Source organism: Vulpes lagopus, chromosome 3 (genome assembly GCF_018345385.1).
Source record: "Vulpes lagopus strain Blue_001 chromosome 3, ASM1834538v1, whole genome shotgun sequence".
Taxonomy (NCBI): domain Eukaryota; kingdom Metazoa; phylum Chordata; class Mammalia; order Carnivora; family Canidae; genus Vulpes; species Vulpes lagopus.
In genome coordinates, this window is record NC_054826.1 from 149,966,651 (window position 1) to 149,990,185 (window position 23,535).

The window sequence follows — 23,535 nt, forward strand, 5'->3', positions numbered from 1 at the left end:
TATGAAAAACTGCTGAAATAACTTTAATAGGGCAAATTTTATGGCACGTAAATTATATCCCAATAAATCTGTTATTAAAAACAAACCCCCCAAATTCTAATGAGGTCAGTTTCATTTTCCCTATTTGGTGGACAAGGGAAGTGAGATTCAGAGTGGGTGAGTAACTTGCTCAGGGTCAAAGAGCAAGGCAGGAGGGACTTCTATTTAAACCCCCATGCTGCTCATTTCCACTTCTATGCCTTCACCAAACGGCTGCTGCGAAGCTTTGGAAAGGAGAAAAATTCCTCCTCGAAAGAAGGAAGAAGCTCTGCCACAGCTGGCTTAAATCTGAGGTCATTTAATTCAATCCTCATTTCCCCAGGTCCTTTACTGCCCGCTTGATCCCAGGGCCCTGGCAGATGGGTGTGCGGCAAGGCACATGAGAAGCCTACGAAAGGTCATAAACCTTACGTCAGTGCGACCACCGACCCAGACTGTGGCCCCCTGGCTCTGATCGAGAAGTCTATCCCAACAATCGATAGTAATGGCAGAGGTTCAATTCAATTGCTCACAAATCCCCATCCATCATTAGGACAGCAGAATGACAGCCCTGGCCTTGCTAGGACCTAGTTTTTCCCATTCACGGGCTTAATGCAAGTAGATGGTCCTTTCACCCTTAATGATTCCCCATTTTGGAGCACTGAAGCTTCTCCTGAAGTAGTACCCGATACATACTCCTATTATTTATTGTACATTGTATTTACTATGTGCTATATGTCATAATTATCCGTTGACCTGTCTTCCTCCACTCCCCCCTCTGCGATTCTTAAAGGACTGTGTTCTATTCATTTTTAAACTTCGCACATCATGGAAACTTCCCATCGCTTATTAATAAAAACTCTAGTTCCATTTCCTGTCTGTATACCCTGTGCCAGGCTCTGGGCTAAGGTTTTACAAGCCTGATCATATTTTGATTCTCCCAACAACCCTAGGAGGGAGAGACTATCACAACTCCAATTTTACAGCTAGCAAATGGCACCCCAATAAATCTCTTTGAATTTCTCTGGAATTCATTCTTGGTCACTGTGAATATTCTTCTTTCTGGTTCCCAGACATGGAAAAAGGCATGGGCTCTATTTTCACTGACTCCGATCATGTTGTGTACACCTGGCAAAGAGAGATGCCAGGCAGGGTGGTGGCAACCAGAACATAACAGATGAACAGCATTCTCTCGGATTTGCTCATAAACACCATCCCAGGGGTCAGCTGCCTAAATTCCAATCTTCCCATTCAGAAGGCACGTTTATACAATTGTGCACTTGAGAATGACCTTTGTTAAATCGTCTATTACTAGACGAAAGCAAAGTGAGAAATGATGTTGCGTTTTCAAAATCTGGGTAATTTAGTGGAATGCCTTTCTCTTTCTTTTAGGTAGAGGTCGGAATTTCCTACGATCTGGGGTTATTTTTCTGACTAGGGGCTATGGCACCCGCAGTCTGACAGTTGGTAACAACTTTCTGGAGTTTCGGAGATCACTTTCAGTGACTAAGCCAAATCATAAAAAATGGAGCTGTGTTCCTCTATTCGCAACTGGCTGGTTGAAGAATTTGAGGTGCTTTGCCTCCATCCCAAGCACTCATAACATTGATTTTTAAAACCCGCTATCCACTTCAAAATCCATCAGCCAGGGCTTGAAAAGGAATATCCTCAAGTTCTTTTTTGTGTGTGGTGGTGGCATAGACAAGATTCCCACACCTTTATCCTCTCTGCATAGCATTCAGAAAGGCCCATTTTAATGGGCCTTCCGGTTTCAGCTTCCCACTTGGGGACAGAATTTAAGACATCAGTTCTCACTGGCATGTACATGAGAAAAACTGAGGAAGGCATAAAATATCTCCATGGCCACCTTCTCTTGCCTGGGCCCGATGCTCCATCCTAAATTACCATTTATACCCCCATGCAACCAGGTCACCAAGACTTTGCTGTCCTTGTCTGTTCCCACCTCACCTTACCACCATCTGGAAAGAGGTGCTTTCTTACTGTGATAGATTTTGTTGGGGGTGGGGAGGATGAAGTTTCTATTTCTGTGCCAGTTTTAGCTTGGGACATGTATTTGCTGTACTTTCATTTGGCAGGAAGGAGGATAATGAAGTGGAACCTCTTTTTTCTTTACCAGTCGCCCTCCTTTCTTGGTCTCTGCCTCTCTCCCGCTCCCTGGTGCTCTATGTTTCCCAATATCCTTGCCTCCGGTGACTCAGTCCCCCCCATACTACCAGCTGGCCAAAGGAGAAAAATGGCAACATGGGAGAATAGAATGTTGATGTTGGTCAAGATCAGAGCAGGCTGGGTTAGTCTGGTGAAGCCGTGAGCTACCGGAATCGGAGGTAACCCAGATGCCAGCCAGATGCCTTCGTTCTTTGCAGGTACGAAGAAGATTGCCCAGAACCCACCTCACCCATTCTGTGGCCTTTGGAAACCCAAAGCTTTGCTCCAAGGCTCTGCTCATTCCAGAGGCTCCTCATCAAGGTCTTTGGCTACAACTTTCTAACTGATCGTCTCCTTCCCACACATCAGCCCTGGTATGGATCCAGTGCCTTCTTCATTTTCCATAATCAAAAGGTGAAACTCTCCCACCCAACTCTTTCATAGGTTTGTAAACTTAACCAAACGTCCCAGGCAGGTTTACACTCTCTCTCCTTCCTCCCACATCTGCTCTTAGTACCCCAATTCCTAATCTCCACTCACCCGGCTCCAAACTGTTCTCCAGTTATCACACAGAGTGGCTTCCCTTCCCCTGGAGCCAGTCCAGACACCTCTCCCCAGTCACCCAACAAGACATCTCTTTAACCAAAGACACTTCTCCCCTCAAAAACGCTCTGTTGCCAATCATTAGAATAAAATTTTCTCCACCCCATTACTCTGGGAAACCCTGATGTTGTTCAGAAAATGGGAGGAGATCATGTTCTACTGAGATGCTTTTGAGAGCGGAGATGCATAAATAAATAAAAATTAAAAAAAAAAAAAGAAGGGATCCCTGGGTGGTGCAGCGGTTTAGCGCCTGCCTTTGGCCCAGGGCACGATCCTGGAGACCTGGGATCAAATCCCACATCGGGCTCCCTGCATGGAGCCTGCTTCTCCCTCTGCCTGTGTCTCTGCCCCTCTCTCTCTCTCTCTCTCTCTCTCTCTCTCTCTCTGTGACTATCATAAATAAATAAAAATTTAAAAAAAAAAGAGAGCGGAGATGAATTTAGGCAATAGTGAGGAAAGGTGGGCAGGGATTGAACATGTAGGATGACATTTGGGCTGCACAGATACCAAATAAGGAGGGAAAAGTGAGAGAAGAGGTTTTTCAAGGAGACGAAAAATCAGTGGTTGGAGGTCTGTGGGAAAGCTTTGGCGACGAAGACAACAAGGCAAGGGCAGCAGGAAAATCTCTGGAGATAGGCTGCCCCGGATCTACTTCTCAGCTCTATAGAGACTCCTGAGGGTTCACTCCCAGTGTCGGTGGGAAGCTGGGCCTCCCGGAACACCAGAGACTTACCAGCACTCCTGAGCCACGGGTAGACACTCTTGTAGAATCAGGACACTTGATAGCTCAGCCTCTGAATTTTGGGACCCCGGAGTCTGACAAGAGGCTCAGGGTGCTTTGGGTTCCCTCAGCATCATGCCCTCCCTGCAGCCTCACGAGCTGACTTCAGCAACACTTGAGCTCCCCGATTGTAGGCGAGGAATGTGTTGGGTTCAAATCCTGATTGAACAATTAACTAGCAATGTTGCCACAGGCAATTTCTTTGGAGTCTCAGTTTGGGTTTAATTTCTTCACCTGGCAGATAAGGACAGTGACACCTGCCTTACGGGGTTCTGATGAGGACTAGAGACCATCTATAAAAGGCACAGGTGCTTTTTATGGTGGTGCTCGGTAAAGGGCAGCTGGTTACCTAGGTGAATGTGTATAAATCATTTATGTTTAACTATCATTGCAAACAATAAATGAATGTAATATCCCATTAATTTTGTTGTAAGTTTCCCTGAACTATGATCAGTGGTGTGTTGATAAATACATTCCACTTATTATAGTTAAATTACAAGCAGATTGGGGCACGGAAAACCTGATTTGAGCACTTGCTGACTTCCATCGTGTCACTACTCCCACCGTCGCCGACTGCCAGCGACCAGTGTGATGTCACTGGCATGGCACTGGGAAGACAGGAGGGCTACTATCCCACACACCCTTGACTATCATGCTCAACTCTCCACAGATGTGTTCAAACGTCACATATTGATGCTGGTACATTACAGTTATGCACTTAGAACAAGAGGAAATAGTGTAGAATATTCCCACTAAATCAAGAACTGCCCCTAACAGGAAGCAGGGATTGCCCCTGTAGATCTCCATATTCTCTCAATCCCACATTGTGCCCCTTTGTCAGCATGTGTTTTCATGATTTTTATTTTTATTTTTTTGTTTTCATGATTTTTAAAGAAAGAAACCCCCATAGGATGTATATGCACATGGGTGCACAGGCACAGGGCTTTCCCACCCTCTTCTCTGACTATCCACATAAATATGGATTATATTTGAAAATCAGCCTTGACTAAACTCTTTTAATAGCTTGTAACATCAATATGAGGATAGATAAAATTTAAAAAATTACACTCCCCTTTACTTAAACACTAAGTCGTTTTAATTGTTTTATTAAAAAAAAACTAATTCTCCATGTAATTATCAATATATTTCCATCACCCCAGTAAATAAAAAGACTCCTTTCAGGGGCATTTTTAACACCTGTAAATCCCCCAGATGTTAAGAAAAGAATGCTTATTTTATAGTCTGGCAGTTTCTCAGTTTGCTTTTTATTTTTTAAATCCTTTCATTGTATTTTTAATTAGTTGTGGATAAATAATGTTTGAAATAAAAATCCCTACTGTATGATTATACTCATTCAGGCTCCCAGTCTCCCACACTGAACATTTAATGAGCATATATATAGGTCTCAATGTGAGAATCACAATGGTCATACCTAGAGCAGGAGCGAGCCGGAGAGGTCCTCTCACCCCAACTTTTGCTTTGTAAAGGAGAACATTGAGGTACAGAATGGCACCGTGATTTGCCCACATGGTGTGCGGGGAAACACCTGCTAGACCACCCCCCCTACTCTCACCACCACCCCCAGACATACACACACGCACATACACACACACGTTGAGATGTACAGTCACAAAATTCAGCAGCAACTATAACATTGGATATGCTCCCCCCACAAATACAAAAGTAGGGAGGGGGGCACTTGAAGGGATGAGCACTGGGTGTTATTCTATATGTTGGCAAATTGAACACCAATAAAAAATAAATATAAAAAAAGAAAATATTGAGAAAAGGAAAAACAAAAAAAACAAATACAAAAGTAGGAATTTTAATAATAATTTATTTAAGAAATATTTATCAGACACCTACTATATGCTGGGTACTGCCATTCTTTTTTTTTTAAGATTCTTCATTTATTTATTCATGAAGGACACAGAGAGAGAGGCAGGGACATAGGCAGAAGGGAGAGGCAGGCTCCCTCTGGACAGCCTGATGTGGGACTCGATCCCAGCACCCTGGGATCAAGACCTGAGCCAGAGACAGACTGTTGAACCACTGAGCCACCCAGGCGCCCTGGGTACTGCCATTTTAACATTATCTATGTTTAAGTTTGTGATGGAAACTCTTGTCCTTAAGCTCCTGCTTTGTTAGTATAACACTCAGCCCTCAAAGATGTAGACTTACCCATTGTGCTCACCAGAGACTTGACTGTAAGATCCCATGAGCTTTGGATTTACATTGATAACAAAACTTGGGGATTTTGCTCTTTGCTGTTTCTTTGTTTAGTTCTGGACTTTGTAAAGACAACAGAGGATTTGTGGGAATGATCAGACCCTTACTGTGGAAGACGCACACCCTGTGGCTTGCTAAGCAGTTAACTGAAACAGGATTATGGCCGTAAAGTGCTTTTCCCCCTAAGTCATGCCACCAACGGCAAAAGAATGGTTCTTTGAATTAGACAGTTCTAGGAGCATACCCAGCTCCAGCATTTACCTGCCGGGTGACCTTCAGTAAGTTACTGTACTCCTCTGAGCCTCCGTTTCCTCATCTGAAAAAAAAAGAAAAAATGGGAACAATCCCACTTAGCTCAGAGGCTTGTCAGGAGATAATTTTTTTTTTAAGATTTTATTCATTTACTCATTCATGAGAGTACACAGAGAGGAGAGAGAGGCAGAGGGAGAAGCAGGCTCCATGCGGGTAAACTGATGTGGGACTCGATCCTGGGTCTCCAGGATCAGGCCCTGGGCTGAAGGCAGGTGCTAAACCGCTGAGCCACCCGGACTGCCCGGGAGATAAAATGTAAGACATAGGTAGCACAGCACCCCACAGGGTAATCACCCTGCACACGTGAACTCCCTTTCATTTTATCTTCCCAGATGGGAGAGGAGTGGACAGGAGGAAGAGAATTCAAGAAGATCAGGAGCAGGTGGGGATGGGAGCAAAAATAAAGGAGCAGGGGAAGGAAGAAAAATGGCAGGGGCACCTGGGTGGCTCAGTGGTTGAGCATCTGCTTTTGGCTCAGGGCGTGATATGGGGTTCTGGGATCGAGTCCCACATCAGGTTCCCTGCAAGGAGCCTGCTTCTCCCTCTGTGTCTGTGCCTCTCATGAATAAATAAATAAGATCTTTAAAAAAAAAAAAACAGAATGGCATAGATATGGAGCCCAAAGAATAAGAAAGACTCAGAGCCCTCCTTAGACAATGTTAACCCCCAGAGGTTTCAGAAGAAGGCCTCGGGGAAGCTTCCACTAAAGTGCCTTCTCAAGAGGACGGGCCCAACCAACTCAGAAAGTTTGCTTTCCTAGGAGGGGTTTTGCTTTCCTAGGGGGGATTATGCAAGTCTTGAGCCAAAGATGAATGGCTTGTAAGTAGAAAAAAGGCAGATATTGTCATTAAAAGTCCTTCATTTCTGCCCATCCCTCATGCAAACTTCAGCCTCTCTTCTAGAAAAATAGTAAACAGATAATTAAAAGGTGATATGTCACTGTCTTGGCCTTGGACTCCAGATCCATTACGCTGGGCATCAAATCCCCTGCCAAAGTAACCGTGGATCAAGGTTGGGTAACGATCTCTATGCTGGAGCAATGGGTTTGAGACTCAGAGCAGATCTGCCTTCTATAGCCTTTGTTCTCTGGAGTTTACCCTACACTCCCTGGAAGCTTTCACCCCAATATGGATCCATTTTTTTTAAAAATATGGACAATAATAACACTAATCTTCACAGTATTAGCGTGTGAATTAGATGAGTTAGTGCACATCGGCAGTCAGTGAATACCAGAGATCACGGAGATCACGTTATTGCCCTTGGCATAGTGGTGGGGTGGCATTTTCATCCCTTTTCCTAAATACTTGCCTGGCTGCCTCCCCAGCCCCAGTACAGCTTCAGAATGGCTTGGGTTGATCAGTGTCACTGTCACCACTACAAAACTTTCTCTGTCTACAAAGAGTTCGGCTAATAGTTCTCAAATTAAATAAAACACAAAAGATAATCTCCCATCTCAGAACACACAGTATTTGATATTGCAGACCAGGGAGCCTGCATTCTCCCGGAACCATTCTTTCTACCTTGGCAACAGAGGCATTTTCAAATAAATATAAATTCCAATAGGGGCAGTGCCAGGACCCAGTTGTGACCGAGCCACCAGCCAAGCCAGTGGAGTTACTAAGAATGATCTCTTAAGGAGAGAACTAAATGTGAAAACTATGTAATGCCTGAACTTCACTCATAAGCATGGTTTTCTCTAGGATTGGGGGTGAATCAGCTAATTTCAAATGCCTGAATGTATTCGAGAGTCAATCCCTGCCCCTCGGGCTTCTCTTAGGAAGTATGAGATGGGCCAAAGGGCTCTCCTGGAGGTGCCTCAGAGGAGATGCCTCCCCACGTCTGTGTCTCCTGTTTCTTGTCCCCTTTGCAGATGCAAACATGCCACAAAATGGAGCGAGACGACTGTGAACCAGCTTTGCAGCTGCTTCATTACTCTACTAATATCAATATTCATTTCTGTAGGCTTCCTTTTCCAGAGCGTCGGGCAGGAGGTGCAATTTGTACAGACCCTGGTGTTTGGGAAGGGGATTTGTGAACCTGCTCAAAGGTCCCTCCCCTGCCTCTTCCTCCATGGCATCATGCAAGACTCTAGTTCAAACCCGAGGCAGCAGGCAGAGAGGAGGGGAAGCAGTCAGGCCACTTTTCACAGGCCAAATTGCAGAGGCTGAAAAAAAAAAACCAAGTACCTGGGTATCATGCGCCTGCCTCTCTGGTGTTTTTGCCGCCAATTTCCCACTTGGCCACATGTGCACATTTAATTAACGATCTGCTCGTCACCTCCTGCAAGTCATTAATAATGATGCTGTAGATATCAGCCCATCTCAGAGCCTGCCAGAAGCTTGCCACTGGCCACCATCTCCCAGGCAGTCCACAGCCGCCCACCGGCTGCTCACGTGGCCTCCCAGCCAGGTTTCGATCCATGAGACACAGCTCAGAACCAGCTCGGTTGAATTCATCTTTCAAGTGAGATTTCCGGATGCATCCATTTCATTTCCTTCACCCACTAATGTTGTGGAGGGTTTTTTTTTTTTAATTCTATTAAAAAATGCAATTAAATTTGTCTCATGGAATTTGCTCTTTAAAAATCCAGACAGCTGCTTGCTCATGGTGGCATTATGCTCTTGATTCTTACGCATTTTTTTCTTCGTCTCCATTCCATTACTTTACTGAGGATTAAAGACAGGCTTACCAGATGGCAAATGCCAGGATCTCTTCCCACCCCCACCTCCCATTCGGAAGACTAGTATCATATCAGCCATAATACATACCCCAGGTTCCTCTGTGCGGCTCTTGGAAGAGACAGCAATTGTTTCATTTAAATTCATTAGCTAATGCCCAAAACCCAATGAAAGGGCAGTAGGTTAGGAATGAGAAAACCTAAGCACTGCTCACAGGAACTTGCTGGAAATGCTGCAACCGGTCTCTCCCCCGTGCCTCAGTTTCTTCATCTCTCCCACCTCACTTGCTTCCTCCACCAGCTCTCAGCCATAAAGCACTCGTTAGGCTGGGAAGCAAATGAGGTAATGTCTGTGGCAAGATGGTTTGTGCGTTTCCAAAGAAAGACACCATATAAAAAGCATTCTGATTGCTAACAGTCAGAGATGCTGAGGATTTGGCCTGGCTGGCTTCATAAACTATTTAACTGCCTGCTTCTTGCAAAAACTATTTTTATCAGTTAATTACACATTTTTCTTATTAAATAACAATGTCAAAGCATTTCTTGCTCATTTTCTTGTCATGATTAATTTAATCTGCCGTCCTTTATTAAAAGTCCAGTTTTCCTTCTCTCGTCTTATCCACCCTGATAGACTAGTAAAAACCCCACGACCATTCAACTTCTCTGATTAACATTAACCCATTCTACTTCTGTTCTTTTCTTTTCCCCCAATCTCTGAGCAGTCTCTTTCACAGGAATGTGTGTCTGGTGTCTAAGGAAGCACCAAACTCTAAAAAAAAAAAAAGGACGTTGCCCTAGTGAATGGCTTCCCTTCTCTTTTCTCGGGCCCTCCACCGACAGGAAAATTCTCAGAGGCAGACCAGATTTAAAGGCAGCCCTGGGTCATATCCTTCCTGGGAAGAGATAAAGTCAGACAGAGAGAGCACTGGTCACATTTGATTTCAAAACAGACACACATGTGATGTGCCCAGGATTTGGAGGAAGGAGAAAGAAGAGAAATATCAATGCCAATGGCATTCACCACACTGTAAGACTCTTTCCTAACATTATTATTATTATTTATTATAAATACTGATTATTGAATTGACATTAATAATATTATTATGATTATATGCTTAAACCCTTGACATGGAAAGGGGACATAAAGGCATTATTATTCTGTGGTTCGTGCTATTGCTTGCACTCCCAGAGAGACACTAGAATTTTGAGAAGAGAAACCACAATACTTGAGGCAAAGCAGTTAACCACAATAATTACAGTTATGATAACAGAAAAAGTAATTTCATGCGTTATTATTATTATTATTATTATGACTATTATTTGCCACTTGTGGTAGTAGGCAGCCTCTACAATGGCTGCCTCTTGATATTCACTTCTCGGTGTAATCCCTTCCTCTTGAGTGTAGGTTGGACTTATTGATGCACTTCTAATGAATAGGATTCCCCATAAATGATGAGGTGTCACTTCCAAGGGTGAATTACACAAAATCTTCTTTCTTGGATACCCTCTCTCTCACTTTGCCAGCCACCATGGGGTGAGCTACCCTGTGATGAGGCCCAGGTGACAAGAGCTTGAGGCAACAGGCAGTGAGAACTGAGGCCCTCAATCCTATGGTGCATGAGGAAGAGAATCCTACCAAGAATCAGGCAAGTCAGCTCGGAAGCAGACCCTCCCTTCAGCTGAGGCTCCAGATTAGACTGCAGTCCCAGCGGACAGCTTGATTGCAACCACATGAGACATTTTGAGAGAGAAGCACTCAGCAAATCCACACCCATATTTCCGTATCCGACAGAAACTGTGTATAGTAAATGTTTGGCTTTGTTAAGCCACTACATCGGGGGGTAATTTGTTACTCAGCAGTTGGTAGCTAATACATGACTCTTCCTATAGCACAGTTCATCTAGAAGTAACACTACCTGTGGATGGGAGGGAGACACACAACATGATGAGGATGGGAGAAAAAATACTCTGCTTCCCTATCCTTTGCCCATGAAATTATTAATCAACCCAAGCCCTTTTTCTTGCTGGATGTGATCTTGAAAACTTCTCAACAGAACTCTCCAAACAGCCATCCCCAATTAGTTAGTCTGACAGATGAGAGAAAATCTATCTGCAGACCCCTGAACAGTGTAAAGAAAAGACTCGGAGTTAAAAAGACCTGATTTCTACTTATAAGAAAAGAGACTTTGGGTGACTCACTTATACTCTCTGAGCTTCATTTTCCTCTTCAACAAAATGAAGCTAATCTCTCTGGGTACTCTGAGGTACAAGGAACACAATACTCAAGTAAGATAGCCTAAGAAAGATTCCTCTTCCTTCCAGCTGGCCATCTTCAGTATGTTGGCATCTCCCCTTATGGCCACAAGATGGTTATATCAGCTCCAAGCTTCACGTCCTCCCAAAATAATTCCCCCAGGCATGAAAAGGAAGCATTCTTATCTCTTGATCTATACCTGAGAAATGATTTCTTCCCAAAAAAATCTCCAGGAGAATTCCCCGGACATCACATTGATCAGACCTGGCTTGCATGCCTACCCCAAAGCACTCACTGTCTAAGGGGATCCAGATGAACCATGATCAGCTTAGACCATCCCCATTTCACCTCACCTACAGCAGATGGCCACCCAGAGAAGAAAAGCAGAAGCAGAATTTGAGCTTCGCTGCACACAAAATGAAGAGGGAAAAGTTAATTCTGGGTAAATGTGTTCACATAGGCCCGGTTATGCTGGAATATAACATATATGATGGCTTAACCCAACAAAATCTTCTATCTCACTCATACTACATGCTCAGTGCAAGTCAGTCAGGGCCAGGCTGACAGAGGCTCCACTTCACCAATACAAGACCTGGGGACTGGCTGTAGTAGCAAGCTGGAGTGGACTTTCCTACCATGTCACTTTACTCACTTTTTTTTCTTTTTTGGCCAGAACTAGTCATGCGACCCCACTTAACTACATGGAGGCTGGAAAGTCTACTCTTTCTTGTACTGGAAGGAGGGAAAATGGAACAGGAATGGTTTTGACCCTAATAGACAAACAAGACTGTTTGCAATAGAGCCTTATCTCCTCATAAGATTTTAGAAGGTTCAAATGAGACAATGTATTTATTTATTTCTCAAACATTCACTGAACACATAAGATCTACCAAGTACTGTGCTGGAAGAACTCAATAAAACATGATCCCCACCCTCTTCACAGATACAACCGTTGAGAAGATAATCCAACTTCTTTTTTTTTTTTTTTTTTTTTTTTAAATTTTTATTTATTTATGATAGTCACAGAGAGAGAGAGAGAGGCAGAGACACAGGCAGAGGGAGAAGCAGGCTCCATGCACCGGGAGCCCGACGTGGGATTCGATCCCGGGTCTCCAGGATCGCGCCCCGGGCCAAAGGCAGGCGCCAAACCGCTGCGCCACCCAGGGATCCCGATAATCCAACTTCTAAATCTGAATGTCAACCAAAATTTATTTGCCTTTTTCTTCCTCTTCCAGGTCTTCAGTGCTCATGTCATGTATCTTGTGTTCCTATTATTGGTTTTAATTTTGTCTTCCTGTTGTTGGTCCCAAAGTCTTCACAACATTCTCAAGAGGAGTGATGGTCAGAAAGGACCATCATTAGTCCCCATGAGGGGACTAATCTGGAGTGGCAGTGTCCAGGGATATGCAGCAATAGTTAGCAAGACAACTCTGTAGGCAACTCAAAACCATCCTCTTCTCATGGAAAAATACTCCATGAACTCAGCTTTCACAATGCTAAAAGAACCAGCCGTTACCTTGTTTCTTTCCAAATCCCTTTACATGTGGCTCTGGGCCTCATGAGAGAGAAGAGATTCCTGCTTGCGCCAGTTCTAATAGTTCACTTACTTCCCTCCTCCTTTGGTCAAACATTATTGCTGGCTTCACCCCTCTCCTGAGTACCAACTTCATCAGGAAGGTACCCTAATGTTGTTAGGGTTGGTTTATCTGCAATTACAGAAAGACTTTGAAATTGCAATGGCTTCATACAAACTGCTTGCTAGGATTCCCTACTCAACTCGGGTCTCTATGAAAGGTCTTCTCCACGTGGTCATCGGAGACTCGAGCTGACAGTGGTTTTGCATTTTCAGCCATGGCTTCTAGGCTTGCCCTGGGCATTGACAGCCCCACAAACCACAGAGGAAAGATCATGGACAGTCCGCAAGGGAGATTTTCAGCAGGGTGAGTCTGGAAACAGCATCCTACATTTCTGCTCCTAATGCCATGGGAGAGAACTCAGTCACATGACCACACCTAATTGCAAGGGAGGCTGGGAAATGTAATTTAGTTATGTGCCCAGGGAGAAAGGAGAACAGATTTTGGTGGACAGCTAGCAATCTCTCCCACACTCACCCACACAACTTCCTATTTTTCAACTTGGCAAAAGCTGAGTTCATGGAGTATTTCTATACAGCATTATATTCTTTGGCCTGCCAAGGCAATGTTCTTTCTGGAAGAGGATTTACAAACCTCACAATGCAATTGATGGGCAGAGACCTAGCCTGTGGTTTCCCTTCATCTCAATTCTCAATCAGGTCCTCCAATCCTAGCCATAATCTTGAAGATAGAAAGTGATCTAGACATTTCTCACTTAGGTACAAGCCAGCAGATGTTCCTCCCTATGAGAGTATCATCCTTTTCCAAGCAGTAACAAAGGGAGAAAGTCTTATGTGAAACACATTTCACCAGCTATCAGACTTTGGGAGAGGTGCTTCTCCAAGCATCTCTCATTCACTCATTCACTGAACAAATATTTATTGTCTACCCAGTGTGTTTATCAGGCACTCGATTAGGCATTGGCAGTAAATACACTGAGGAGCCAGGTTGACATGATCTGCTGGACCCTATAGTCTAAACCAAAAGAAGAAAGTACATAGAAATATAAAGTCAATATATATGGTAATAAGTAATTATAAAAGAAAAATTGGGGCAAAGGCAGAGAATACCAGCAGAGGCAGGCGGGGTGACAGGTAAGTTAAGATCTGGAAGGTACTAGCCGTGCAAAAGAGAGAGGAGGAGGCGGCAAGCACTCCAAGCACAGGGGCACAGCATGTGCAAAGGCCATGGGAAGGGAAAGAGTCTGGCATGACTGAGGAACAGAAAAGCACCTGGGGTGGCTGAAAATGAGGAGGGAAGACTTGGCAGGAGATGAGACTGGAGTAGTGGGCAGGGCCAGATCATGAAGAGTTCTAGAGGTCTTGACGTGGAATTTGAATTTGAATCTGAATAAAACAAGAAGCCATCTGGGGCTTTAAGTTGTGAAGGGACATGATTGCCAACCGCATTGGCCTGCTACGGCTGCCATCACAAAGTACCACAGACTGCGTGGCTTGAACAACAAAAACGTGTTGTCTCACAGTTCCAGAGGCTGGAAGTCTGACATAAGATATCCACGGGGCTGGTTCCTGCTGAGAACTGTGAGGGCAAATCTGTTCAAGACCTCTCTGCCAGCTCCTGGTAGTTTGCTGGCCACCTTTGGCATTCCTTATAGATGGCACTCTCCCTGGGTCTACACATCATCCTCAGTCCCAGGGCATCTCTTTCTCTCCACGCGGCATTCCTTCTATAAGGGCTCCAGTTGTACGGGAGAGGCATCCACCCTACTCCAACATGAATGACCTCATCTTAACTAATTATGTCTGTAATCACTCTACTTCCAAATAAGGCCACATCCTGAAGTGCTGGATTAAAACTTCAGCATATGAATGGGGATAGGGACAGACTTCAACGCCTAACAGGAACTTGGGAAGATTTACACTCTGCTCTGCTCATTATAAATGAGAGATGATGGAGTTAGGGTGGAAGTAGAGAAGCAAGATGGGGGGCTGGCGTCATTGTTGCCAAGGTGAGAGGTGATGTTTGCCTGGTCCAGATGTCCAAGGAGATTTAAGATATATTTTGTTGATAAAACTAGCATGACTGCTGAGAGATTGTATTTCATTGGTGAGGGAAAGGGGTAGATCAAGGATGACTCTTTTTTCTTTTTTTTTTTAAAGGATGACTCTTAAGTTTCCAGCTAGAGCAAGAGGAAGACAGGGATACAATTTGGGAGAGGAGGAGGAGCCGGAGGACAGACGTGTTTTGGGGTGGAGCCCCATGGCTTCATTTTGGATGTATTAAGTTGAGATATGTATGAGCCATCCAAGTAGATAGACCACGTAGGCAGCTGTCTGTAAAAATCAAAGGAGAAATCCGGGCTAGAGATACAACTGTGGAGTCGTCAGCATATAGTATATTTAAAATCACTCAATATGGTTGAAGGAGGGAGTTCCCCTCTTCTAGCACATCTTGTCCCCCAGCAACCCCAGCACCACCAATGTCTTTTATCTTGGTGTTTCTGTGGAGTTGCTCAGGCCTACCAGGGGGGGATTGAACTAGAGATTTAGAGGCTTTGTTGCTCCTTCCTGAAGGCTGCAGAGGGCTAAGAATCCTGTCTAACGTGCCAACCCCTGATTGTTCCACCTCACTCTCTACACACATTCTATGGATCCTCGGTTTCTGGAGAAGATGAAGACTGTGTTCCCGGCTTTCTCAGGTTTAAACAAAGCGTTCATCATCTACGCCCAAGAACACCCACCTGGCCCAACGTACGTGTCCACCCAAATCATACGAACATTGGTGAACATGCATACACACACCCTGTCCCTTCAACAGAAATGACCTAAACTTTGTGAGGTTCACATGTCCCTAGAGATGATCTCATTTGCCTGCTTCAAAAGCGCTTTGGTCTGCACAGCCTGTAGCAGCAAATTTACACTTCAAAAAGCAGACAGCTTTTTCCACATCTTATTCACTTAATGGGTGAGAATGTAAAATTAGTTCCGTTGCTGATGAGGACCTTGAGCCAAATGAAAAGTGTTCATTTGTCAGCACAGACTTACAGCCTGAGACATGATTATATAGCTAATCCAATAATGGGTTTTGATGCCGAGCATTTATTTATATACAGTATGTCTTGTTATCTGTTGATAATCAGGACCTACAATTTACTCTTTCTTGTGCGCGTAGTGTAAAATAGCAACATCTCCCAGACATATTGCATTTAAGTACCAACATGCGAACACATACAAAAAGTGCCATCATCAGCAAAATATTTTATTTGCTTTCTTTTAAAAAAGAAAAAAAGAGAGAGAGAACCAGTGCTTGAATTCGGGCTTTTATATTTTTAAGCATAAATAGTAAATAAAGTCTGAGGTCTCTCACAGGACTATCTGAGGGTAAAAAAAGAGCTCTGAAAACAAGGTTTCTTTTATCATCTAGAACCACCCTAGTCAAGGGATTTCTCCTTCTTGTTCTCCAAAAATTCCATCTGCAGGTCAGATCCTACACACATTTTTACATGTAATGATATAAGCCAAAAAGATGCGTCAAGAAAATCTTCACAATGCCTCCACCTGACTCTGGGTACCTGAATCTTACAAACACTCTGCTGGTTGCAAAGATGCACATTATCACCGGGTGAGCGTGGAAACTGTAATAATTATCACAAGCAAACCTTTCCTTAAAACTCAGTCACTTAAAATTAAATATAAAACCACCACATTTCTATAAACTCTTCCAGAGACTACATACCGCTACACTATATTGTTTCTTGCCCCGTGGATGAGTGTAAATGTCTATCACTAAAATATAGGGACACTTTCGGCCTAATATAAACATAAAATGCATAAAATCCAACATTTAAAACAAGCAGGCATTTTTATAGGTATCGTAGAGTATGATGCATTGTAACATATTCTCGCTATAATAAAGCCTATGGGAAAGAAAAGGCACACCAGGATTAAGTATTCTGTTAATTGCAAATGTGTAGCACACCTGCAAAATCTGTGAAAAATCCTACAACACTCGGAGAAAGTCAGTGTACGTTCCTTTCCATGCTACCATCTCTCGGATGGGCCTAGAAAAGTCGAGAACAAATGCAGGGAGGGGGGCATCAGAGAACCGATGTGTCCGCTTGCCACTTTACCCCACTTAGCGGCCTCTGACCCAAATGAAGCTCAAAAGACCGGTCAGTCTGTGATATATGAGAAGAAAGGGGGGCAAAGCGCACTTTTTTAAAGCTGAAATTTATTCCGCAATAAATGCTTCAATGTTGGTGAGACATGATGTTTTATTGGATTACACTGGTTTGCTTAAGAAATCACGTCGGGGATACCAAAGCTTGCGGTTTTGTGGGTAATGCGTTTGTAATGTGAGGGCTTTACACTGGAAGAGTGTTGGAGAAGGATAACAAGGCAAATTAGGAAGTGGCTAAATGCATGCAAATCTATATGATGGTAATACTTGGCCGCCTAAGTCCAGGAGATTTTTGTGGTGGTTGGTTCACCTAGGCTGGATAATTCATTAGGTTTTCGACTCGGGGAAGGAATAAATGAATATAGCATACATTACATTCTTACTTTCGTCTCAGAAACAAATCTTCCTTGTACCAGCCAGTGTCATCTTCAGAGTTTTCCTTATATTAAACACCTCAAGAAAAATGCACCTCGGTAAGATTTACACTTTATTACTCTAATGATTCTACAAACACTACCACAATGTGATGAAAGGCAGAGCAGTCCCGGACTGATTGAGAGCTAATAAAAATCAGTACTGAAAACTGGAAAGAGCACCCTTATCATCTTTCTTTCATTTAGAGCTGATTACTAGGGGATTATAATGCAATCACAGCTATGTGTGAGAGGTAGCTATGGGAACCAGTTTTAACTGTTTATCTAGCCAAAGATCTTAATTTAAGTTTGAACACTCTGATTCATTTATATGTAAGACACCAAGGAGACAAAATGCAGAAGAAACAGATGCGCACTTGTTCTTTCCATTTAACTTCATAAGCTACCAGCCAATTTGTCTTTCAGGGACAAAATTAATTTCTGATGACAATGTGAGCAAGTAATAAACTAGAAGTTCCTGTCCTGGGAAACTTGTTAATGCCATGTAATGTTCTGGAGTTATTTAGGAGGGGGAGAAAGAGATTTGCTCCTGGAGTTACGGGGACGTCTGCAACAAGCTTGCCTCTGTCCCAGCTCCTAGTCACTCCTGCGGAGGTTTATGACACCTTTTCTAGAGGTCGAATTGGGAAAGTTCAAAAGAAACCACGACACTTACCATGTCGTCTTTCCTACAGAGTATTTTTAAGCTGCTCATTTTCCTTCATATTCTCTCCCATAATTCAGAGCTGTTCATGGCCCAAACCTCCTGCTCGTTGCTTCCCAGCTCTGGCACAGGGGTGAGGCAACTGGAGAAGAGATGAAAATGAATCCCAGGACCTCCTTCATGGAGCCCCTGTTGCAATGAGAACACAGCCCCTTGCACAGAAGAGCAGTCCATGAAAAGCTCCCCGCCATGGCCAACACTTCACAGAGGACCTGGGAGGTGTGCAAGGAAGTCCCAGCGCAGGGACTACATGTGCTGACCCCCTGCCATGGGGAAAGAAGGGTGCCCACACCTCTGACAAAGCGCATGCACATCTACGCTCAAGTGGAAGTGGGGCCTCCAAGCGGTCTGAGAAGCTAGCTATGCCCTCCCGGCAGTGATAATAACAATAATAATGGCCATAATAATAAAAGATCATATTTATTGGGATGCCTGGGTGGCTCAGAGGTTGAGCGTCTGCCCAATTTGGCTCAGGTCATGATCCCGGGGTCCTGGGATCAAGTCCTGCATCAGGCTCCCCACAGGGAGCCTATGTCTCTGCCTCTCTCTGTGTCTCTCATGAATAAATAAATAAAATCTTTTAAAAAAAAAAAAAAAGATCGCATTTACTAAACAATGTATACCTGGGAATAAGGTGGACACTCTACATAGAGTATCTCATTTAATCAGCACGGCAATCCTTGTGGATGTCGTTTCCAGGGCCATTTTATAGGCGAGAGAGCAGAGTCCCATAAACATGAGCTTGCCCCACTGTCACGGCTAGCGAGCAGCAAAGTCACCATCGAAACTCAGTCTGTCAAACTCCAAAACTTCTATTTTCCAGCACTCTCCTCGGGCAGACCTCGGCAGTCTTATTCATCTTAGCCGGTATTCTTTTCCCATCTCATTATGCATCCAGGGTTTTTTTTTTTTTTTTAGTATCTCTGGCCTGTGTTGGTCCCTTAATCCTTGGCGTCTGTGCTCTGTCTTCCCCGCGATCTCCCCGGCCTGTATTTTTCTGCTCCCCGGGGGACCCCCCACGGCATAATGGATGTCCATTAGTGTGTTTTCAAAACCCCGCTCGCTCCCATCCTCTGACAGTTTTCATATGCTCCACATGAAGGATCCTTTTCCAGAAATACTTTTGAAGAAAGTCTAAAGTAAGCTGAAAAGTATTACATTTTTCATCTCAACAGGGAAATGGATTTAAGAAAAGGAGAGAAGAGCCTGCAGGTCTTTCAGATTTTAAAAAGAATTCAACACACTGCTGCATTGGCACTGGGAACATATCTAGCACGGAAACCAAGAGAGCATCTGCATTTACACGCCCAACGCTTCCCTGCGTCCTTGATCACGATAATGACTTCAAGTTCGCTGGGCCTTTCATCCAGAGGGCCCGGAGCGGCTCCCTCCACCGCCAAGGCTGCGGCTCCCCCAGGGTGAAGGGGGTACAGCCTCACTGGGGAAAACCAAAAAGCACAAGTGAGCACTGTCCATGCTATTTCCAAAGGCAACTAAAATAACAGTCGGACTGTCCGTACTTAATTGCCCCATCTGGAACTCGGCACAACAAGGCAGTCCAGGAGAAGCCTTCCACCAGGCGTCAAGAGCAGTACATGAAAGAGGGGGAGTGCTCTCAGGGCCTAGAGGAAGCCTTGCCCTGGGAGCACCAGGACATTTTACTAATTGCCCTATTTCCGGTTTTTAAAACCATGTCAGGCACCTGGGGAGGGGGGTGCATTCCTTAGGACAGTTCTCACATGCTCCCTGTGGTCCTCAGGAGTCTGTGCCCCGGGTCTGGTGAGAATGAGGATGAAAGACAGGACGGGCTAGTCTGCGGTTTGGGGAAGGCTGAGACCTAGCACAGAGCTGCCTCCTTTACCAAGCACAAGCCACCGATGGTGTAAGACAGAACAGGGATGGCAGGCTGTGCTCAGTGGGTTCTAGAATCCAGGGTCAAAGGCGGACTCACTGTCAGCAGGACGTGGGGCTGGAGTTGCCCTACTAGCCATGGGGTGAACTGGCCCCCAGCTGGTCATTCATGTGTTACCTACATGGGCTGGAGCATCCACCTGGAACCCTGCCCCCCCCTTCACTCCTTTTCCACTGCCAACATTCAGCTCAAGTGTCCTCTTCTCCAGGCAGCCTTCCTTGGATGCCCTGAAGTTGGCCTAATGGTTTCCTTTCTGTTCTTTTATAGCATCTCATACAAATCTTGTTGTATAATAAATAGGCATCAGTTATCGAACGCTTACTATATACCAATCCTCATGCCAAGCACTTTACACATAAATATCTCTTTTCATCCTTGCAGTCATCCAAAGTACGAATATCCTCATTTTATCAATAAGAAAACCGAGGTCTACAAGATTAAAGTCTCACAACTAGCAAATGGCAGAGCTGGGATTTTTTTCCCGTCCCCCCGAGCCCAGGCTCTTCCCCGCTGGTTTTAGCACTCTGCCCCCATCCATCCCAGGATGCCCAGCACTCATACATTCCCAGCATTTATAGACACAGGACACACACTTGTTGAGCTAAAACACCGCTGGGCAAAACTTACGGAGATCTCCCTCACCTGGACTGGGGAAACCGGAGTAAACTGGCCTTGTTAGCCTGACAACCAGTTGACTGTTCTGATTAGCCTGTGTGGCAACAGAGCTGTTTTGGTGTTTTTTGTTTTTTTTTCCAAAAAAAAGAAAAAAAAAAAAAGAAAAGAAAGGCAGAAGCAGTTAAGCAGGGTCCTGGTGTCATGCTGACACACCAGAAAATGTGTCGTCTTCCTGAACTCAGGTGTTCTTTTCGCTGAATTCAGTCAAACCAGTTCTGCGTATTGACACGGAAGGTGTAACTCAGAGCGAGTTAGTTGTTAGGCATCACTGCATAATCACTTCTGTCGCCCACCGCGGTCCCTCTCCATCAGCGGTGCTGCCACCACCACTGTGGCAGCAGCCGCGTGTTTCCCTGGAGAGTCAGTGTGGCCCAGCGCTCTGGGTGCAAGGGCTGGGACAGGAGAGTCCACTCTCCTTGGGATGACAAGAGTTCTTTGGGTCCGACAGACGGGCAGCCCTGCTCGTCCTTCTCCTTCCTTCTCCACACCCAGGAGTTCAAGCCAGTCTACTTCATCTCCGTAAAGGGTCTCCCTTCCACCCTTTGTCCCTGCCGCTGCCCCAGCCCAGGAAGTATTCTCTGGCCTTCTGGTTCCAATCGATCCGGGTCTTTCCACATGTCCTCACCAAATTATTCCACCGCATGGCTTGTTTGCTGTCTCACCCCTCCCTGCACTCAAAAACTATGTGTGGCTCCCACTGCTTTCAGATAAAGTCTGAAGTCGATAGACATCCAAACCCTTCACCACCTGGCCTTCGCCTACTCTTCCCAGCCTGTCTTCCACTATTCCCTCACTCCACTCCCTGAGCCACTCAGCTTTCTCCTCTCTGGGCCCCTGCGCTGGGCCCTTGTCCATCCACTTACACCCTGCCTCTTCTTCAAGGCCCAGTCCCGGGGCTTCCCACTGTCTAGAATCCCCAGAGACCCTTCTCAGAGTCTCATGCACTTCCTGTCTGTTTCACAGTCACTGATTTTGTACATCCTACTGTGGCCAAACATTCTGATTTAATTTTGTGGATATTTGCATCCAACATCCCTGGTGAAATTACAGGCTCCTTGACGGCAGAGACCATCTTTCTCGTCTACTTCTGCTCCATGAGGACTTAGGCCATCCATGTTTTAGTGATGGCTCCAACACCATTTAGCCATTTTTGCCATCTGCGAACTCTATCCCAGGCATAGCAGACTCCTTGTAATTCCCCAAATGAGCCATTTCTCCTCTTATTTCCAGGTACTCGAATGAGATGTTCCTTTTGCCTGGAACTTTTAACAGCCCATACTGTCCCTCCCTCCAGCTGCAATTTTCCTAGGACAGGACATGGTCTCAGCTCAGATGTCTCGGCTTCTAGAACGTCACCCCTCATCCTGCAAGACCAGATGAGTGTTGGTTCACCTGACAGCTGTGTTAGCTCCAATCAGGTTGTCATGCCCCATCAGGTTGTATTACTTAAGACTCTGGTTATATGTAATGGAAAACCAACTCAAACTAGGGAGAAAAGAGGGAATTTATCATCTTGGGTAACTGCAATGGCCACGCAGAGCAAGACTCAAAGTATATGGTCAGTTTACTTTCTCTCTTGGTCTCTCCTTATTCTCTTTCTCTTTTTCTCTATCTACTAGCTCTGCTTCACCCTGTATGGGCCTCATCCTCCATGCAGCAGAAAGTAGGGGGGTGAGGGTGAGTGTGAGGGAAAACCTGACTGCAGAGTGTACTGGGTTTACATCATCCTAATGACCTCAGAGGATGCAGAGCTGCCTTCTACTGGCAGCCACATATTAAACCCCAGGGAATTCCTCCCATTGGCCTGGCTTGGGTGTACATGTGTATTTCCTGGATAGTCACTATGGCCATAGGCACATATCACCTGCTCCCCAACTTCCCATGGTGCTGTAGGGTAGAGGAGAACTGTTCTGATCAGTGTTCTCCCCAGAACACTTGGAATTGAAAAAGAGAACTTCCTCATGGGAAGGAGAAGTGTTGCCAGGAAAAAAAGGAAGGGAGGGATGCTAGATAGACAAAATCAATATATGTTCACAACATAGCATCTGTTTGCCTTCTCTACCTACAGAAAGCTACCCTAGGATGTTACTGTGCCTTAGCCACTAGCCATCCCTGCTACCTGGCACATGGAGATACTCAATAGTATTTGATAAATTGTATGAATGAATGAATGTTCTGAGTGCCAAATACCTTGAGTTCTGGATAAGGAAACACAGTGTCATATTCAAAAAGCTTAGGTTTGTAGATGGTGGCCATTGGCTGCTGCTTTGCTTTCCCAGACAATGCAATAGTGGCTGCAAATGGATTCTTGGACGATTGGTGTTGGCTGCTCAACAAATTCATGAAGCGTCCAAAGAAGGGCCCAAAGCTTAGCTTAGATCTGGCAGGATATGAACTGAAGGTCAGCCACCTACTCTCTTACACCCTAGTTCATTCAGTACAAAAAAACATCCAGAGCAGCATTTTATCAAGGAAGAGGACAACAGGGGAGAAGCTACGGGAAAATCAACAAGAAGACTTCTTCAAAATGTTGGGAAATATCAGGAAGGGAGACAGAACATAAAGACTCCTAACTCGGGGAAACGAACTAGGGGTGGTGGAAGGGGAGGAGGGCGGGTGTTGGAGGGGAAGGGGTGACGGGCACTGAGGTGGACACTTGACGGGATGAGCACTGGGTGTTTTTCTGTATGTTGGTAAATTGAACACCAATAAAAATTAATTAAAAAAAAATAAAAAAAGAAGACTTCTTCACTTCTCATCTGATGAGAGTAAAGAGCGCTAGGAAGTGATTTGCTTTATCTGACCATCCTGTTAAGTATATGCACATTGTGTAAAAATAATTCCACTCAGTGATTGTTCTCTAAGTGTCATATATTCCTACTAGATGGCAAACTTTTCAAGAACCTTATCTTTATCTTCATGAACTCCTACCAGTGACTGACCCAAAAAAGTCTCACAAAGAGGAAGCTGGAACTAAAGAACCCATTTGAAGTTTTT

At 44.7% G+C, this 23,535-nt stretch overlaps 1 long non-coding RNA gene across 1 annotated transcript in view; it reads right to left on the bottom strand.

Annotated features, from left to right (window-relative positions):
- Window positions 1-8,955, bottom strand: part of LOC121486224 — a 52,731-nt gene extending 43,776 nt beyond the window's left edge. Inside the window, exons 1-2 of the long non-coding RNA XR_005986575.1 lie at window positions 8,878-8,955; window positions 6,059-6,113 (exon numbers count right to left, since the gene is read on the bottom strand). This is a non-coding gene — a long non-coding RNA (uncharacterized LOC121486224). The remainder of the gene's footprint in view (window positions 1-6,058; window positions 6,114-8,877) is intronic.
- Between the last annotated feature and the right edge of the window lie 14,580 nt (window positions 8,956-23,535).